Below are 21,080 nucleotides of genomic sequence, written 5' to 3'. Positions count from 1 at the left end.
CTGTAACCGATTTTGTTTTTTTTCGTTTTGTTTATTGCTTGTTTTCTGATGTTTTGTTTTTGTTTGATGTAACCAATGAATTTATAACCAATTTTATTATTTACACTTTGCTACACTGATGCCTCGGCTTTTTATTGTATAGTAATTCAAGTGTTCTTTCTTCTTCTTCTTCTTTTCTTGAGGCTTCCATAATGATGAGCCATAACTTACAATAGGTGCAACAAATGATTTGTATGATTTTAATTTTATGGCCTTTGTTGTCATTTTGGAGATGTTTCTTTTCATAGAGCATAATGCATTTAGAGCTTTGGCAGATCTATTTGTAGCATATTCAGTCTAACTTAATGTGCTATGATTAAAAGACCCAAATCTTTCATTTCTGCTGTTTTTTCAAGAACAGTTACAATTACTTCATTTTTTGCATTTCCTTTAACACTGAGAATTTTGATTTTTGACACATTTACTGCCATAGAATTCGTTACACACCTATTCCAAATTCTCTTCGCATCGATATTTGAAATTAATGGGTCATTGCAAACAATTTTGAAATCTTCTGCGTAGCCAAAACTTGCTGACATTGCACAATCTGGTAGGCCATTTATATAGAAACTAAACATCAAAGGTCCGAGAATTGGACCCTGAGGCACACCACTTCCCAAGGAATTGGGAATTGGAATTGGGGTCAAATCCAGTTTCGAGAATGGGAATTGGAATTGAATTTTTGGCTGGAATTGACATGGAGTTGACATCAAAAATTGGCAAATAAAACTGATATCTTGAAAAATGACTCGGTCTAAATCTTAATAAACGTAAAAGTGCTTGAATACAAACTTAACTTACATGATCAATCGTACTATTACAGTATCACCACGCTCATTACCACGCTCATTTCCTCAACTGGAAACATTAAACAATTCATCATTTATGCTTAATAGAGATAATAAAACTATATTAGAAATAAATATTAGAAATTCTTATTTAGGATAAATAATGTGGCAACGGAAAATAGCCAGGAACTGGAATTGGAATTGAAAATTAGTCTCTCCAGGAATTGGAATTGGAATTGAATTACAAGGAATTGGAATTGACCCCCCGGAATGGGAACCGGAATTGAACTCCCTGCTTGTCCAATGCGAACGGTTTGTTTTCTATCTGTTAGATAATTTTTTAGTAGCTTTGAACATTGTCCTGTGAAAACAAAGCTCCTAACTTTCTTAATTGTCTTTGCGTGGTTCAGCTTGACGAATGCTTTTTGGAAGTCTAGAAAGAGGCAAGCCAGGTAATTTGTTTCGGTATTATCATAGTAAATATTTACCTCATGGAGATACTCAATGAGGTTTGTAACAGTAGATCGTTTTTGTCGGAAGCCGTGTTGTGAGTTTGAGATGCTAAATTTTACTGATGAAGTCATTTTATCAAAAATTAATTTTTCTAACACCTTTGAGATAACCGTTAGCAAACTTATTGGTCGGTAGTTCGAGACAAAGTGTTTGTCTCCCTCTTTGAAGATAGGAAGAATTACGCGTATTTTCTATGTTGACGGAAAAACACAATTATTAGCAATTGTGTTAAAAGTAGATACAAAAATCAGAGATAGAACAGCTTAGTTTTTTCAAAAAAAAATTCCTAGAATATCAGGTTCTTTGATTTTGTTAATATCCAAGTTTTCAAGGATTTTTTCGATTTCCGTTGTGGTAAAATGGAGATTTGCTATTTTACATTCATGACATGGGTTGTTCTCGCCTACATAGAGGGAGTGGCTAAAAACTGACCGAAAACAATTTAAAAAACAAATTGGCTTTATTGATTTTTGATGTAGCTCTTCGATCATGCAGTTAGACTTCACCTGTGATTGTATTTGTTTTTTGAATACTTTTTAAAGTATTTTCGCAACTTTCAGAAATTACCATCAACAAATAAGTTTTCTTCGTATGCTCTTTGGTCTTCGCTCAAGTTTAACTGGAGGTATTTTCAAATGTTTTCAGTTAGTCTAACTGACATTCAGTCACGTTTTCTTTTCACATTTTTTGCTCATTGTATCCATAATTTTGATGAGATTTGATATTTCAGATGTTACCCAAGGTGCCAGAGAACTTCTGTGTTTTGTTTTCCTGGGAATGTGCTTTTCGATTATGACAAGTAGCCAAGTGTACCACAGTTCAGTCATTAGATCAACATTGTTGTAGCAGTATGGGTTAAATGGGTTTTCCTTGATGTATTGATTTATTTCATCCCAGTGTTTGCTTTCGAGAATGAGAGTCTCTGGAAGGCATTGCGGTCATTTACTTCTTTTCTCTGATGTAATCGTTTTTTAAAATTAGGTTGAGTTTTTCCTGGTAAGGAGGATGATCCGTTTTATACAAGGATTTGAGTCTATTGTCTTTTTTCACGAGAGTTAACAAATCTGGGTGGTTGCAGAGTATTACGTCTAGATGTACTTTTCTTTACCCCTTATCATTTGTTCGAAGTTAAGTTCTGCAAGAGCGTCCAGGAAGGCCTGTTCGTCTTCATCAGAGGAGATTAGGGTCGACCAGTCCGTTTGAGCAAGTTGATGTGTCCAGTAATCATCACGTTTTTTATACATTTAATTCTATTTGTTTTTGCTTAATAAAACACAGATAACTCAATAGTGCTTTTGACGACCGGCGAAATTCGCTTCCTTTGGGGTCACATTATATGCAAGCTATAATGGTGGGTTTTTGATCAAGAGCTTGACTATTAGGCAGTCATTGAAAGTTGAGTTTGTGCAATAGTGAGGTTTTTCGTGGTTTATCCCAATCATAACACCTCCGTCTTTTGATTTGCCGTTAACGCTTTGCATGTCATTCCTATGGATGTTAATTTGTCAAAAAAAACATTGCTCCTGTCGTCACATTTTCAGTTAACCATGTCTCTGTTAGACAAATGATATTGTAGATGTTTATAGATTGGATGGCATTCGAGAAAAGAGGTCTTCTAGAATGTTCTAAGATGCTTCTGACATTATAGATTAAAATATTATAAATTAGAGAGTAGTAGATTAGCTTTTTGTCTTATTCAACTGTTGTCTGTTGTTTCAGATTTAGGCGATATCACTATCCATTGGCTTCCATCTCTTTTGTATAGCTTGCCATCCATTACACTAATATTTTTCTTACTTTGCCCCTGATCTATAAGTTCTCTTCTTTTCTTCAAAGATTCGTTTCTATCGCGGCTTCTTCGTTTGTTAGTTGCTTGCTTATGAATACTGGAGCTCCACAGTTTTTCAGTTTTGGTGCTGATGATAAGATCAACCGTTTCAGCCTTTCATTTGACAATTTAAGAAGTATCGTTCTGTCACGATCATTACCTCTTTGGCCTAACTTAATCAAGTCGTTGAAGTCACATTCAAACTCCATATGATTCAGGATTTTTTGTATTTCGCAGAAGTCGTGTTCTTGGCGCTTTCTAGGATCCTTGTCATCGCTCTCTTTTACTCCTCTCATCCTTATTCCTAATGTCTGGTTTTTGTTATTGTTTTTTTCCGATGTGGTTAAGTTTGATTCCTTTTGATTTGGTAATATTTCTGGTTGTTTTGCTGGTTTTGATAGTATGTTTTTATTTTCCGAGTCTGTCTTCTTAAGTTCTTTCATCTCATTTTCCATTTTTTAAAGTTTCTTCTACTTTACTGGGTTTGGTTTTGCTAGAAATGACTTTATCTTTTCTTGTTGGATTGCATTTATCTCTTCCTCTTGCATTTATATTGCTATTGCAAGTTTTGCATGTATTTTTTGCCATTACGGTGGTGTTTTTTAATTCAACAGGTGGTGCCTAGGGGCACCTTTGGAAAAAATAGGACAGGGACACAATATCATAGCAACCGAGGTTTCAGCCGGGATTCCCTCCATCACGTATTCCAGTCAAAATCCTTGGAATTTTCTAGATATGGAAGTGATAATGATAAACGAAGATGACAAGTGTTGATGTATTTTTCAATTAAAATCGATACGGGTTACGTTTCTTCAATAAGAACACGCAACTCGACACGAGAAAATATAATATACAAAAGGTTACAAGTAAAAAGTTTCGTCGAAAGTTATTTTGTTATTTATTGTTCCGAGTACGCAAGCGGCGTTCGCAATCTGTATTGCCAGGTAGACTATCTGTTTTAACAAGCTGCCTGCTCTGGGTTCCTCAGTGCAAATGCTTAGGTTTTTACGAAGCTTTCTCAAAACAATTTCTGTGCTGGAGCCAGCCGCGACCTGAATCTAAAAAGCTTGCGGTTGAAAAAGATATACATCATCTACAAGATATTTATACTTGTCATTTTATCGCTCCTCTGCTTCAGCGGCAGCCGTACCAGGGTTAAAAACAGACCCGGCATTAATCCTATACGGAGCTAAGGAGTCTACTACCGTTACATCCCACTAGAGCTGCCTACCAACAGACCATGGAACGAGCGTCAAACCGTCTGGTCACTTCCTTTCGGTCCTGTAGAGGTGTTGTGGTTCTAAAACAGACGGAATGTGAATAGAAGATAAACTCTGCAAAAATCAAATTGCAAAAACAAGGGCTTGTACGCAAAAAATTTAGGAATTTTGGCATGCTAAAGCAATTTTTCAGGAGTAAAAACCATAATGGGCGTCTAGTTTGTCAACGAAATCCGAGATTTTTTCAAGCTCCTTAATTTTTTCGTCGAGCAAATCTTTTTGGCAAAGTTCGCCGATTGGAGATCCTAAAACGATGAGTTCTTCTTTTGTTTTTATGTTTATTTTGAGGCATTTTTTTCAAAATTGTGGTAAAATTGAATTATACTGTGTACTCGTAGTCGGTCCCAAAAATAACAAAGTTCACACTTTTCAGTGTTCAAGCTCAGGCCGTAAATTTATTCCGATTTCAGAATGTTTTTAAGGTCCCTGAGTACTACCTTATAGTCGTCGGCTAAATTTCTATCATCTAAATACCAGATGTTATTTTTCGACTCCAACTGTTTGACTAGTGTCTGAATTGTTTCCGCAAAAAAAGGTGGGGCTTCAGAAGCACCTTGCTGAGTTCCGTCTTCTGACATTATGACAGAGCGTCCGTAAAAAAGGTAACTAGGTTTACTATACGCGCACTGAGTGTAATTATACAATTCGGAGCGATTTGAATAAGCATGATTCAGCATTGTTTCTCTATTTAGAGAGTTAAAGGCATTCTTAAAATCTAGTTTTAAAAGAAAAAAGCATTTTGGACTGTCGTCGCGTTCAATTAGCTTTCGAGACGAGTGCGCAGCTATTTCTGCTCCTCGTTTGGTACCGCATCCTACCTGTACGTTTCAGAAAAAAACTTGTCGCTCGGAGAGTGCTTTGCTTCCAGCGCATTTAGACGCGATACGTCTCAGCGTGTTGTCTATGGCAATCGGTCTCAACCCTCCGTCTATCTTTATGAGGGCGATAAGCTTTGCGCCAAAAAAGAAAGTTCTTAGGGGTTTGGTTATTTTGCCGTCTCGAATGAGATTTATCAGCTTAGTAAGCGATATCAGAAAATTACGTCCTGCACTGCCATTCGACTTACTAACAAGATCTTTAAAAACTTGAGGAACTATTTTATCAGGACCTGCTGCTGATCCGTACGGAAAGAACATTATCGCTTTGTATAGGTCGAAATTGTTTACGAAAAAAACTATCTAAGCTTTCTGGATTTGGAGCTGCAAATTTGGCTCGCTGAGGGTGCTTAGACATTAATTTTTGATAGTTATCAGTTGAAAAATGAGCATTTTTGTCATCCGAAGCAGCAAGCCTTATTCCTCCCTTTACATTTCCTTCATCGAGCTTATTACTTATTAGCTTTATTCTCTGCTCGAGGTCACTCAGAGGCGGATTTAAAACTTGGGGTTGGGTTTTGGAATTTTTGAAACACGTCATTTGCTCGAATTTTTTTATTTATCAAAGAGCTCATGCTTGTGGTCTGTTTACAACCACTTCTTTTTGGTTGCTCCAAAAAAAATTAGCCATTTTGTAATATCTTCTACATTGTAGACGTGGTCATTTATTTTGTCCGACAGACTTTCCACCAAGGGAACACGCGAGTCTTTTCGTACTCTCTTGAGTACACGGACATTTGAGATGGATGATTAGTTATATAGGCAGATTATAGACAAATTAGTCCCATAGACAGATTATAGACAGATTAAAAACATAGACAGGTTATTTAACTGAAATAAGTATTTGGTTAAAATAAGGTAAACCATTCATAAATATGGGATGAAACTATAATTTCAATAAAGCCATCACATTAAGACTGTAAACTGAAACAACAAATATGTTTACCACTTTTAAAAAAAAATTGGCTCAACGCCTGAGGGTTTCAAAATTTTACATCATTGAGAATGCGTTGAAATTGTAAGTTCAAACAAATGTTTTCGCACATTCTTGTGCATCTTCAGGTTTTAAAAATCTAAACTATCTGTACAAAATGATCAAAGATCATAAAAACCTGAAGAAGCACAAAAATGTGCGAAAACGTTTGTTTGAATTTACAATTTTAACACAATCTTAGAAAAAAGAGGTTAATTATAAAAGTGGCCCTTCCGTTTAGGTACGGTCGTGCACAAGCTGGACGAGGCCCATACCAGTAAAATATAAATACATCAATAAACAATATTGCAGGAATTAAATCAAATCAGCATTTAATGCGTTGTCGTTAAAGGTATCTACTTCAACCGTTCCTCCTCTATAAAAGCACTAATTGAATTGTCTATGAATTGCGTGTTACGCAGTGATCTGTAGCCCCGTATACAAAGGACAGCGCTCCTGAGCAGTGCGAGGCTTATCTTATGTGACCAGAATGACCTGAAATGCATGTCAAAAAAAAGTTATCTGGAGTACTTTGGTGGGAAGATTGCTTGTTTCGGACGGTTAATGGCTGTGATAAATATGCGCGCTTCAAATGAAAGAAACTTTAAAAAATTGGATTTCAAGTTCATCTCATGGACAAATTCGGATAAATTCTGATCTATCTGAATCTATTGTGCTTGATAAAATAATTTATGTAGAAAGTTTCAATACCTAAGACTCAAACCATTGTTTTCAGTCTATTAGATCATTACGCCAAGCCTCTTCATAACCCTGTCAGCCAATTTGGTGACAAAACTGCTACAACGCCCGAATCCAAGGCACAATTGTTTAACGAGTTGTTCGGATCAGTCTTTGGTCCGAAAGTTATCACTGGTATTAAGTTCCTTCACTTGAAATCTTTCACCTGGAAGATGTTTTGATTACAAACGCTGATGTTAAAAGACGTCTACAAGCTTGTGATGACAAATGCTCAGTGGGATCTGATGCATTACCATCTTTTGTCATGAAAAATTGCTCCAATGTTTTGTCCCCAGCTATATGCATTTTGTAGTTTAATTCAACCTTTTCTAGCTGTTTCTGGCCATCTGAAAGCAAACTATCACATGTTACACCCTTTTACAAGTCAGGATTATCAAGTGATATCACAAACTATCGATCAATCAGTATTTTATCAAAACTGTTTCTTATTTTCTGAAGCCATGAAGATCATTAAACCACAACAACATGAATTCTTGAAATCTCTAAGTACTGTATCGCAGATAATATTTTATTTGGATCGTATTTATGCCAACCTAATTTATGCCAACCTAATATATTTGGATGTATTTATGCCAACAACGGTCCATGTTTATCTATCTAATTCGACATAAAAAAGGCATTTGATTCAGTGCTTCATCATTTACTCTTAACAAAATTCTGTGCATTTGACTTTGATTTTGATTTCATTAATCTGTTTACATCCTATCTCAATGACAGACGTCATTGCGTAAACTCCCTATCCTACGTTATAAATGTTACTTCTGGTGTCCGTCAGGGTAGCGGTCTTGGCGTTCTCTTCCTTTCGTTCTTTATTGATGATCTTCCTGATAAAATTGTTCATAGTGTTTGTTTTTTATTTTGCGATGACTTAAAACTACACTCAAGTTCATCGCCTGAAAATTTTCAACGAGATCTTTGAATGGGAAAATTTAAATGGACATTCGTTTCATCCTTCAAAAACCAAGATTTTGAGTTTTGGCTATCCACAATACAATTTTGCAATGGATAACGTTTCATTAGAAATTGTCGAGGATAATAAAGATTTGGGCCTGATTATCAACAACAATTTCAGTTGGAGTTCGCATATTGACCTCAAACTTGCCAAAAGCAACAAAACCTTTATTTTCTACGGAGAAATGTGCCTTTTCAAGTTAAACAGCAACGTAAACTCTTACTCTATCGATTATCAATTATATCCGTGTTACTCTTTAGCTCCATTGCATGATCATCTTCAATATACAGCCTTCGCAGACTCGAAAGTTTTGAAAAACGCGTTTTTTAATGGGTGTCAAATTCGAATGACTATGACATATGCCAACAGATGCTCAACATGATTCCTATCTGCTAAAAATTTATTGGTATTGATGTCATTTTGTTAAGAAAATTTTGGTACAAAAAAGTCAACGTCACGGTTGAATTGGAACTGATTAAGTCCACAAACTCTACTCGCTCTGCTAGTACAAAACAATTTGCATTTTAACATACAAGACGATTCAAATCTGACAACAAATTCTTCATCAGAGCTGTCCGTACTGAAAACGAACTTATAAAACTGAAAATCTTAAGCTTTAAATCTATCCAACCCATTTTGTCAAGAGAACTTAAAAACTATCTGATTCAAAAACGAACTTCTTTTAATCTAAACAATTCGTGTACTTTTTTTTAAAATGTTTTTGTTTGAATTGCAGATCATAATTTGCTACTTTTTTGTTCTGTATTGCTATATTCTTTGATCTATACATTCCACCTAGTATCTATTGTACGTCCTCAACTGTGAATGCAAGTTTTTTACTGCTACTAATTCTACTAATTGTCCAATTGAACGAATTCGGAAAGGTTGATTTTGAATGACGAAATTTTTTTTACAAATTCGTTCAAAAATAGAAACACGTCACGACCTTGGAATTTTGCGACAACTAAAAAACCGAAACTCATGTGACGATAGACGAGATAAAAACACACTGAACGCCGAACTAAAGAGATAGAAGTTTATAGTCGTAGATATAGGCGGAGGGGCATTCCGAGTCGTAACGATTGTGCAGCTACAATCTTTACGGAGCAATTCCCGAGAATCCGGAGCGATATTGAGAAAAACTGCTACTCTTCCTGGTCGTCAAGAAGACAGATCTTCGACTGGATTCAGGAATCCGGAAAGGACTCGGGGAAGAATGTTATTACTGACTTAGAAACAACTTTCAGCTTCCCGAAACGTCCTGAATTGAATTAAATAACATCAAGTTTGTTTTCAGATAATGCGAAGCTAGGAGTTGAGGTACGGGGTTGATTCATCTCTGATTGTTATGATTAATTTTATCTACTGAACAAACACAATTGTAATATGATAATTTAAGAAGTAGCCTTCGTGGTCTGGGGATACTGAGACCCAGTCATGAGCTCACTGTTTTGAACATAAATAAGTTAGTTGGCCCGGTTTGGCCGATAGCCTTGAATAGTAATGATTTTGTCGACCCGTTTTTAAAGGACCACACATCGAAATGGCTTTGGTAGAGATGATTAAAAGCATGTGAAGCTGAGTTTAGACGCTAGCCGGTCGTTTTGGAATCTATCTTTATTTTTCGTCGGTATAAATTTTCAAGCGAATGTTACGTTAGTTCCTATCTAGTTTAATGTTTCTGAGTAGCTAACTTGCTTTTTTCACTAAGTTTTCCAGCTATGCGAGCGGGTTGAAGACTTTCTCATCAAATATTGTTGGACTAAGCCTTGAGCCCCATTTTCCGATCGCGTTTACATCTAGTCGAGCCTCTTCATCAGGGGTGGTTGAATTGTTGACAAAGCTCTCGCCATGCAACGACTGAACTTTCGGCTCGATTTCAACATCATAGCAAATCTCGCTCACGAGATTGAAAAAAAAATCTCTGATTTCCTCATGCCTCATGTGGGAGTATCCACCCTTCGTACAGTGAAGTGTGTGGGTAAGGTCGAAAGGTTGACATCAATCACATGTAAGATGTTGTTGTTGTTGATGTAGTTGTTGCCGTTGTTGTTACTGTTGTTGTTGTTGTTGTTGTTGTTGTTGTTGTTGTTGTTACTGTTGTTGTTGTTGTTGTTGTTGTTGTTGTTGTTGTTGTTGTTGTTGCTGTTGTTGTTGTTATTTTTGTTGTTGCTGTTGTTGTTGTTGTTGTTGTTGTTGTTGTTGTTGTTGTTGTTGTTGTTGTTGTTGTTGTATTGTCTTCACAGTAAACTGGAGGGCACTTCATCCCGTTTTCAAGCGTAAGAAGATTGTCCATATAGATTGACAACTAGCACAATCACAGCACAGCTGCTGGAAAATCGTTCGTTGACGTATCTCCACATAAGGTCTGAAAATCGTTTTTTGAGGCCTTTAGAATTTTGTAATCCACGTGTACATCAGTTTGGATTGCGATGTTTTTCGTCCAAAAAATAAATTCAAGTCTGGTTTTGTTCTATTCGTGTTTTTTTCCAGGGTACAAACTTTTGATATCCTGTTGGTGGTCAGATTTTGGAACGTAAGTTTGATGTCGTGTTTGCTTTGATCTTCGCATAGTTTTAACATGAGTAGTTAGTCATTTAATTGCATGTAGAGTGGGTTCGGTAGGAAATTCAACAGGCGCAGCTGGACCGTGTAGTCTCATTGGAAATGGAGGTTCCCTAAGATCAAATTGATAGTTCTCTCTTGCAACGATTCGAGTTTTTTCAGGTCTTGTCTTAAGAGGGCTGTGCAGTGTGTTCCGTAGAGTAGTATTGGCAAGAGATTAGACTTGTACAGTCCTAGTCTTATAAAAGTGTTTGTAATGTTTTGTAGGCTACATTTCTACGTAGGCAATAGAGAATTATATTTGCTTTTTTCAGGCGTTTATTTAGGTGAGTAGTTCAATTCAGGCTTTGATGAAAGGAAGAATGGGTCACTGAATCTGAGTATTGATGAAAAAATCACTGAATCTGAGTACATCAGGCGGATCATTTATGAAGATGGAGAAGAACAAGGTCCCAAAATTGACCCCTGGGGAATCAACTAGTTATTGCTCGTTCGACAGACGCAGTGAGTCCGATACGAAGAAATTGTTTGCAGTTGTGCAAGTAATCGTTTGGAGTTTACAAAAAAAAAACAATTTTTTACACCAATGCAATTTAATTTTTCGAGCAAGAGTTTGTGTGGTACTCTGTCGAAAGCTTTTGAGAAATCAGCATAAAAAGTATTTACTTCCGATTTGGGATCTTGGTCGAGTGCTGAGTAAACTTTGTTCAGATAATGTAGCATACTTTTCATAGCGATTCTTTTTCGCACAAACCCATGCTGATTTTGCGTTAGATACATCCTGAAGTGTTCGTACAAAAGATAATAAACTTATTTATCAAACATTTTACTCTCAATGCAAAGTAGTGAAATCAGACGAGAGTTCTCCACATTTCTGGGAGCACCCTTTCGAATACTGGAGCTACTGCTGCAGTTTTCTCGAGATGCTGTGCGCTTGCGCAGGAGCTTCAAGTTTTCATGGAGCTTCTTCAGAATTATGCTCATTTGACTTCTAGTTTGATGGAAGAACGTAGGCGACAAGCCAGTTGGTCCCCGCGTTTTGGTCGTATTGATATCAACAAGGGGACTTTTAATTACATAAATAGAGATAGAAAATTTTTTTAGAGTCGGCGAGTTCCCGTCAAGTGTGTTCGCTAAATCATATATCTGAAAACAATCTTTGGGTGAGAAAGCAGATATAAAGATTTAATTGCATCAGTTTGCCCTTTCTAGGGGAACTTACGCTATGTTTCCATTGTAGCAAAAATTTGCTGGAATGTTAGCGGATCGGTTGATATTTCTTGAAGGCTTATATTTTCTGTTCGTTTTTCTTGATCCAAAGACTGAACTTTCTTAACATATCCTGTCTTCCTCGCAAAGTTTATTTGAGCCTGTCGACTTAGTACTTCCGTTCTCCTGTAGCTTGTGGGTCATATTTCAAGTGGTTTTTGTTGAGGCTGTAAAGTTTTCATTTGGTTTGAAGTGACAAATTATATCCATGGAGGAAGTGATTGCCTGAATTTTGTTGGTACATGCGCATCAATTAAAGAATAGAGATACTCCTGAAGCTCTTCGTACATGTTGTCTGTGTTGTTGTGGCAGTTGGGTTCGAAACTATTTTTGTTCATGCTTTCTAAGATAGCGTTGTAGTCATCAGAGGTATAGCTGTCTGAGCAGTCATATATCTTGTCAAAGTCATCGCCGCGATTAGAGAAGACAGTGCAATTTTGGTAGAGTAGAACATCTTAAGTGTTAATGCCACGCGTTAAAAATTCTACGCTTGCTGAAACATTAAATCTTCGAAAAGATCTATTTTTTCTTGATCCTTAGTGTCCCGACTCCAGAAGATGTCCTTTTGTGCAGAGCGAAAGTTGATGTCACCACAAATTATGGCTTTACTGCCTTTTTTCAAAGTCCTCGGTTTTGTATCGATAGCGGCTGTCAGATGGTGGATTGTAAAAAGAACATAAGTATAGTTCTTCGTTTGCTACATTAATCTTGCAATCCCGGCAAATATCTACGTCAATTTTGAGCATCTCACTGCTTATAATTTTTTTAACGGCAGCAATAACACCACCATGGGGATTGTGAGATGTTTCTTGTTTTCGGTCAAATCGCAAAATAGTGTAGTCTTGAAAAGGAAATTTTGAGTAGGAACAATGTCGTTTAGCTTATTACATTGTAAGATTTGGTTTGTATAGCGTTGGCGAGCTCAAAGCGTTTTTGGTAATCTATAAGACTTTGTGCATTTAACTATAGTTTCTGTAGACTATATAGTCAAGCACTTCGGGCGGGCTCGTCAGAGATTACTACCTTGACCCCGTCGTTGCATAATCAAAAATACTGTATTTTCAGTTTTTAACGTAGAACCCCTAATCTATGAATTTTTTTTCGAAATTTTAGACATATTTTTTCTTTCTTTGAACCCTCAAGTGAGAGAGCTCTGGAGAGGAAAAATTCATCTCTTGCAATTTTTTTCACTATGTTCAGTACTTTTGGCCTGTTAGTGGTACACGTTTTGGTTTTATGGGAAGTCGCGTTATGCTGTTAATAATGACGTCGTGCCACAAAACAACGAGAGATCTACCGGGGAGACCGGCGAGTTCGTTGCAGTCTTGTTTTTTTGGATCAAATTTGATATGGAAACTGAGAACCGGAGTTGTTTTGAAGGAGACCGGAACTTGCCGAAGGACACCAGCGATAGTTGGAACCAGGACGTTTCTTGTTAGTTGGCTTCTCTCGTTGGGATACCTGTTGAGGACTCTGTCTAGTAAACTAGCCCCAATGATTACAATTATAGGGGCCAATATCGCTGCCCCTAATTCAAATTCGATCTGAAAGTATTTCTAGCAGGCCTGCGTGAGTGGAATTGTGCTTGATTCCCATCCTTTTCTGAGATAAATTGCTTACCGGAATTCGGATTTATTAAGGTTGAAATTAGGTCTGCTAAGTGGCAGTGCGTGTAACCAATTGATGCTCCTTTTTCGGTGGCTAGCTCAAGTTGGTATGTTTCACTGTCACTTAAGTTGCTCAAAATTTAGTTCTCTTCAAGTTTGTTCTTTCAATTTTGAGTGTTTTTTGTATAGATTATGTCTTGCTCAGATACAGCTGTTAATGGATCGTATGTGTCTAAGACTGACAAAGTTTATAAATCCTTTTAAAAAATTCTCATAGTCGTAAGGTAGCTTGATACTTATACCGCCCGATTTCAGTGGCAAAGAAGCGATGTTTCTAAGTTGCTAGCTAATCTTATCTGTACCAATTAAATTTGGACTGAGATTTTCCTCTAGTATTTTCACGCAGGTCATTTTCTGTGGCGTTGGGAGTAGTTCTAGCTAAAAACGATAGTTTATAATTTACCCCTTTGGTGTAACAGGAGTGCGCGTTTTGTGGTGATGTTTTTGCGAACTTGTCAAGTTTTTTCAGTATTTTGTTATGTTCTTCTTACTGCCTTCTGAGAAAGTTTTTCAATCAGTTTCGGATCCTATGACAAACCAAAGCACTCTGGCTCCTTTCTTCATTTTGTTTTCGGCATTTTTAAAACCGAATTTACAAAAAAGTATAGCCTCATTGTATTTTTCAATTTTTACAATGAGCTGGCATTACGATGCTTTTAAATGATATCCAACATATTTTCTGTGTTTGATAATGTTGTGCGACCAATTTTAAACGTGTGAGCAAACAAGCATTAATTTAGTTTAAAAAAAAATTAATGCACATTTTCATTAGCTTTTGAAAAACAATTGCAGTCGTACATCAGAAGTTTTTGAAACTCGATTGATGTTTTAACCAGTGTTGTCGACGTTGTGGGTAATTCCTCGTAAACCTAAAGATTGAATTGTGAGTTATTTTTGTTGTGGTGGTTTCGCAGCTGGCTACTGGGCTTCAGGTCTCTGTCCTTTATCTTGCAAATAGGTTCCAATTACTACTGCACCCTCTGCAACCGCAGAATGAAAACCACTGGCAAGTGTTTGTTTCGAACAAATGATGTTGTCAACACCCTGTTTTTAATGATCTAATTGCATCGGCGTTTTTGGGAATCGAATTGAGATTGTGCCATTCTGCCACAAAGGCCACTCGAACCCTCCGAGAGAAAGAGAGAGAGAGAGAGCGAAAGGGACAGTGAGAGAAATATTTAATTTTACCCACTTATGGAATATACAGAAATAAACTTGAAACAAAAGGTCTTTAGAAAAGTACATTTATTCAGTTTATCAAATTCGTGTTGGAGCTTGTGTCTACAAAAGTTTGAAACGTTCTCTTTGAACTTCGGAAATGATAAATCGCGATCTGGTTTCATTGTCTTCAGTATATGGACTGTTCTAACAAAAAATCTTTTCCGCTTCCGTTCATATTCAAAGATATTTTGAACAATTAGTACTGCATCGATTCCTAATTTGAGCAACTGCTACTTACTACCAATTATTACTGCATCAGTTACAAACGCAGAATCAAAACCACTGGCAAGTGTTCGCTTCGAAAAATCTTTTGTTTCAAAATTGCACATCAGGTTGATCACCCTGTTTTTCATGTTCTGATTGCATCGGCGTATTTTGGAATCGGATTGAAAATGTGCCATTCTGCCACAAACCACATTCAAACCCTTCGAGAGAGAGAAAGAGAGTTAGAGAGAGATAAAAATTTAAATTTACCCATTTAGGGAATATGCAGAAGTAAAAATAAAACAAAGGGTTTTAGATCTGCAGTTTATGAAAGTACAATTGGAAAACTAAGTAAATTTTTTAAGTTTATCATATTCGCGTTGGAGCTTGTGTCTATAAAAAATTAAAACGTTTTCTTTGAATTTTGGAAAAGATGAATCGAGATCTGGTTTCACCGTCTTGTGTATGAACTGTTCTAACAAAACAAATTTACAGCGTTCGTTGTTATTTAAAATTACTCTGAGCAAAAGTGTTTCAATACTCAGTGTTTTTTTGCATCCAGATGAAGATTGCATATATTGTAGCAAATTTAAATCAAAAATTTTATGAAGTAATTGAAGGGAAGATTGAGAGGTAAAAAATCATTTACGTAAAAGAGGTAAATCATTTGTCTCCAGCTGATAACAAATCTTTTTTTACTTCCCGCCCCAACCTTTAATTTAGCTAACCCCCTGTCGAACATCCCCTTAATAGCCCCTACTTAGGTAAAAAATCTTAAGCGATGAGTGCTTAACCACTGAAAATAAAACCCGTGGAACCTATTTCCAAGCACTGCTCAAGTAAAAACGTTTGCTCAAAATGTGCAAGGTGCCGCTAAGTAACTATTATACCTATTTCCTTGAGTATAAATTAGATGTTAACGACACTTGTTTGACCATAGAGCACACTCCGATGATCTCTTCCAGTAGCCACACTGCACTGGTCACACTCTGGTAGTTCTTCCCCAGTAGTGTCCTTTCTTGATTCCCAGTACATCATTCCTCTGAATCCCATCACTATCCAACTGGTCTTCTCTCCCAGTGAAGTCTCCCAGTTGTTATACAAGGTTGCTATGTTATCTGAAAAACCTTTTCAAAGCCCCTCTATCGGGCACCTGTTTAAAACTGCTGTTTTGAATGTAAGGATTGGTCTTATTGAAAGATATTGTAATATTAATTAACATAAAGGTCCGATCCATCTAATCTGGAAATCAAAGAAAGTCACTGTCTATTTTCAACTTTTTCTGGTTTTTTTTAAATTCTTGTGTTCTTTTGTTTTTTTTTTGCTTTCTGTTTATTAGCGTTTTGTTCTGTAGTGGCCCCCATATTCGGTTAGCTAAGCCTCGTATCCGAAAGCGCACAGAAAAAAAATTTTCGTAAAAAGCTATGATGGTACAACCAGATGGCAAACGCAGACTGAAAACCACTGGCAAGTGTTCGCTTCGAAAAAATTTTTGTTGTCAAAGTTAAGGTGGACACGTTCCAGTTGAACCGCACCACCGGTACTCTAGAATGACCATGTAGCCTGGAGCGGTGTCAAGAGCGTTCAATCCCGTATTCAATATGTCGTAAAATACCTAGGAAGGCCACAAAAACACTATCTAACAGTCGTCCGCTTACGTAACATATGAGGTCAAGAGTAATAGGCCCTATAACCATTGGCACAAGGGTCAGGGACACTACTTCTTGTGTTTTTGCACCTCGTTCTGTCAAAGCCCGTTCGGTTTGCTTGAGACATGGGACATCAAAATCGTGTTACAGCTGAAAGGCTACTACCAAAAAGTACCCACTCTATAAATAACCACGCTCCCTTGGCCAGGTCTCTAAATACCTAAAACACGCCAACGCCGTCAAAAAATGTTTGGCAGCTCAAGTAAACAACATTAGTTCTTAGCGGATAGTGGACCTTTGATTCAATACAATTGAGTCATCCTAAAACCCGCCTAATCTCAACATAACTAAAAAAACGCGCTCTAAAAAATTACTTTACTTCTCATATAGTGACTGCTCTGGTAGAAATTCTCGGTGTTCTCTATCGACAATAAAACAACTCTACTCGAATAGTTTATATTGGGCAGGTCCATTTTCTGACGCTAGGTCCATTTTCTGTCAAATTACTCGCATTATTAATAATTTTTTCTAATGTCTGAATTTTTCATTTCAATTGCTTCGAGAAACTTGAGCATGACATGGCCGATTCGAGTTTTTCACCATAACCCAAAATTAAGATAAAAACATCAGGATATGTCTGACTGGCACATTGTTCGTGAAATGAATATTCACTTCCTCGCTGCTATAAGAAAAAAATTACGATTTGGACACTTCAAATTTACCCAAGTTTTATGATGTTTTGATGCCTTTTGACGTGTGGAACATCTACCACACTCGAGAGAAGCAATTCTTTCTTTTCAAATCAGTTACGACCTGTAAATAAGTAAAAAAGAGCTTGAGAACAAATTGGAGATTTAGAAGGTGATTTACACTAATTTTGAATAGTCGCAAAAAAAGTAAGAAACTAAACAAAGTATTTGTGCAAGTTTCTTGACCAACTGTCTTTCAACGTTAGGGTAAACAATATTTTATCCTTTTTGGTGAAGCTGAAATGAAAACTAGCCAATCAGAATTGAGCTTTATTTATCAAAGTGAAATTAATTGTTTGGAAATGAATCTATCGAACCTAGCTTTTTTTTTCTCATGGAGCTTCAAAATGTTTGATGTCAACCAATAAAAAATGAGCATTCCTTTGTTCTGAAATTTTTTTTATCAAATTTGATTTTTAAAAACACAATTAACAGATTTAGTTTTTAATCAAAGCTAGAAGAAAGTTAGAAAAGTTTTGTCTAAGGAATATCAAAATCAATACCATTTTTACGCTTAAAGTTATAAAATTTTCCTTGTCTTCATCATTTATTCAAGATTTTCCAATTTTTTGTTTTCTAATTAATGAGCAGTCAATTTAAAATAATTCTTGTAATTGAAAACAATTTTCATAAATTTGGCATTACTATTTTTTTCAAGTATCCTCTACATCTTGCCATTAAATTACTGGTGCTTCTATACCACAAAAAATTAATGAGATCCTCATGAGCGTCATCAAATCACCATTTATTTTTTTGAAGAAAATTAGCTCCGAAATCTGATAAACACCTATCAAACATTGATAATAGTTTTGCTAGTCACATTTTTCTAGTTAAAATCATGAGAAAAACAATGAAAACAATCAATGAAATGCAGGAGAATTAAAAAATTTTCTTACGTTTTCAACTAACTAGAAAATGTTGAAGTGAAACAGTTTTTACTGTTTGTTGAAAGGGAACAGTTTTTACTGAATTTATATGAAAAAAGCGGAATAATTTAAAGATATTTTTAAAGCAAACTGATATTTGCTTCAAGTTTTAAGTCAATTTTGATTAATTTGTTTGTTTTGACAGAATTGTTCTCAAACATCTAAAAAGGACTGATGAGACTATTTTGGAGCAAAAGCAAAAAAATAATTGTAGTGAATTTTAGTGTTTTTGTAGTGAATTTTAGTTCTGTTAACATAGTGAAATTCAAAAGCATATCTTTAGCACTGAATTGGAATGTGATGAAATACATACTAAACCTCTGAATTTGTGAGAATGATGTACTTTAGTTTTGTAAGAACCTAAATGTAGTAAAAGTATATACGATGTTGTAAATCAATACTTTTTCCTGTAAATATATATAATTTTTTAAAATTCTTTCTAAACGCTGCGATTGGATTATCAATATCAGGTTTTTGAACAAAAAAATGTTTGTAATATTAAGAATGCTGTATCAAAATTTTCCTCGAAACTTTCTTACCATCTGAACCTCTGAAACCTGTGATCTATCTTACTATATTTGGAATGGGAAATCTATTCCCTATGTTGATACATGGTGGTGACCGGATACTCTATAGTATATCTCAATACATAAATACATGGAGGTCACCATGGGGTAGCGCTGAATCAATCCAACATATACTTCTTGTCACTTTCGGTCGCTGTGATGTTATTTCAGTTGTCGTTCGGTACTTTAAATGCTTTTTCGGACTATCGCTATCAGTCTCTAGCTCTCGTGCCTCTCTTGTTGACTTTAACCTTCGTCTTCTCATTTTTCGATGCGTGTTGCAATCCAAGGAAGAATATCAATCAACGTCCCATTGATTGCCCATGGAAGGAACCAACTGGATCAGTGTTGTCGTGGCTGATGCATTTGACATTTTATCCATCGATCTCTTGAATTTTTAAACGTGTCTCTTTTGGGTCAATAGAGAGATCTTAAAGACATATAAGTACGCCCAAATTCGTCGTTTTTTGATCGTTTATTTGTTTTAACTCCATTTTTTGTTCCAACCGATCTTCAGTCTAGTCAGTTTTCTTTTTCCCTGTCACAGACCAATACGATGTCGTGAAGGAACCTAGTCTCGTCTGATCCGACCGTTGTATCTATCAAGTCGGTGAGTACGATTTGGTACGACAAAATCATCATCGTGACGATTGTAAATTTTGGCTTCCCCGCGCTTTTGCTGTGTCTAATTTCTTTTTCAGTTGGAAGAGTTTTTTGGTCGGTTTCTATTTTTTCATCCAATTCTAGGAGTAGTATTGTAATCCGCTGTGTGTCCTTATGGGGGGTGTCTTTTCGACGGTAGGGGTCTTTGGGGTCCTACCAAAAGTAGGGTCCAAAAGGACCCATCTTTTTTAAAGACCCCAAAGTACCCTGCCCGAAATAAAAAGACCCCTCTCTTAGGACACCCGACAGACAAAATACTTTGGTATTTATTTTCGCGCGGTGGTTAAATTTAATCCCTTCCAAACTTTCCCACCACTAAATAAGTATGGGTATATCCGGCTCCGGTTTTCTCGCATATTTTTATCTAAAAGCTAATCCTTTTCGTTCATATAAATATGAGTTTACATAAAGTACCATTCATATTTCCTTTTAAAAATTTTTGGTAAAAATTGTTCGTTTCTCTTTCTGATTTTATTTTCAAACTTATTTCCAAGTCTCCCTTATTTTCGACTTGCACCATTTTGATCCTTTTAGCCTTACTATTAGCTGACTTTGGGAAACTAAATACGCAATCCTTCGCTCCTGCTTCAAGGGTAAGTTGCAATTACCAGTCTCTTTTGCGCCGATCTATTTAACTTAAAACAATGTTTGTTGAATGTTTTATATTTACAAATGTACAGCCGTAATTACAAGTAACAAGGCAATTTAGCCGACATTTTCAAGTGAAAAATTTTATTGATCAATTTTATCAAGTTTTCTCCTTGTTTTCTGACTAGAACGAACAGACGCTTCTGTTAGAATGAATGGATTATTGATAGGCGGAGGGTCTCTTGAACTGCTAGCTGCGCTTTCTTCTTGAAGCTCTTCCTCCGTATAGCTTTCTTGAAGAAAGCCCCAATCTGGGACCCGGAATTCCGGTGATTGCCAGCTTTCGCTGTTTTCGCTGCTATAAGTCGGGGTATTTGTCAACTGTGAGTTTGCCCACTCGCTTTCTTCCGCAATGGCCTCGAAGAACACATTTTCTTCTGTAGACCTGTGTCCAAAGGGCAATGTAGCTATCCCGTCGAATAGTAAGAACCGATACTATCGAAGGGTGAAAGGGCAATTCGGTTCTGCGCTATGGTTATGTTGGTATGGGCTTTCAATTTTATTGAGTAGTTGTATATACGAAGGGTTTTTCCACTCAGTAATGTTTCCCTGAACCTCTGGTGTGTAAGTTGCTGCTGGGAGTATTGCACTACTCCTTTTGCACTCCTCTTGCTAGTTGAATCGAAATGAAGAACAAAGATTAGCCCATAAACATATTTTAGCTTTGTAAGCCCATAAAAATTCGCAAGCCCAGTTCTAGTAATAATAACGAAAACGGTTCCCAAATCTGAATATTTTGAAGACTCAATATCTAATAACATTCCAATTTTTTCAATTCCAAAAATTTTAAATATCTTAATTCATTCCAAATCATAAAAACTCCAAATCGTGTCATTATCAAAAAAACATTCCATGTCAAAATTTTAAATTTGTTCACGTCAAAAGTTACAAAAGTGCGTTTGTGGTGAGTATTTGTTTAAAACATTTTAAATGATGAATGGTTCTT

General features: G+C 36.3%; 1 protein-coding gene across 1 annotated transcript in view; it reads left to right on the top strand.

Annotated features, from left to right (window-relative positions):
- LOC134841416 (microtubule-associated proteins 1A/1B light chain 3C-like) overlaps positions 1-21,080 on the top strand; it is a 393,097-nt gene that overhangs the window by 75,817 nt on the left and 296,200 nt on the right. The window lies entirely within an intron of this gene.

Source organism: Symsagittifera roscoffensis, chromosome 3, assembly GCF_963678635.1.
Source record: "Symsagittifera roscoffensis chromosome 3, txSymRosc1.1, whole genome shotgun sequence".
NCBI classification, from domain to species: domain Eukaryota; kingdom Metazoa; phylum Xenacoelomorpha; order Acoela; family Convolutidae; genus Symsagittifera; species Symsagittifera roscoffensis.
This window is presented reverse-complemented; position numbering and strand designations above follow the sequence as displayed.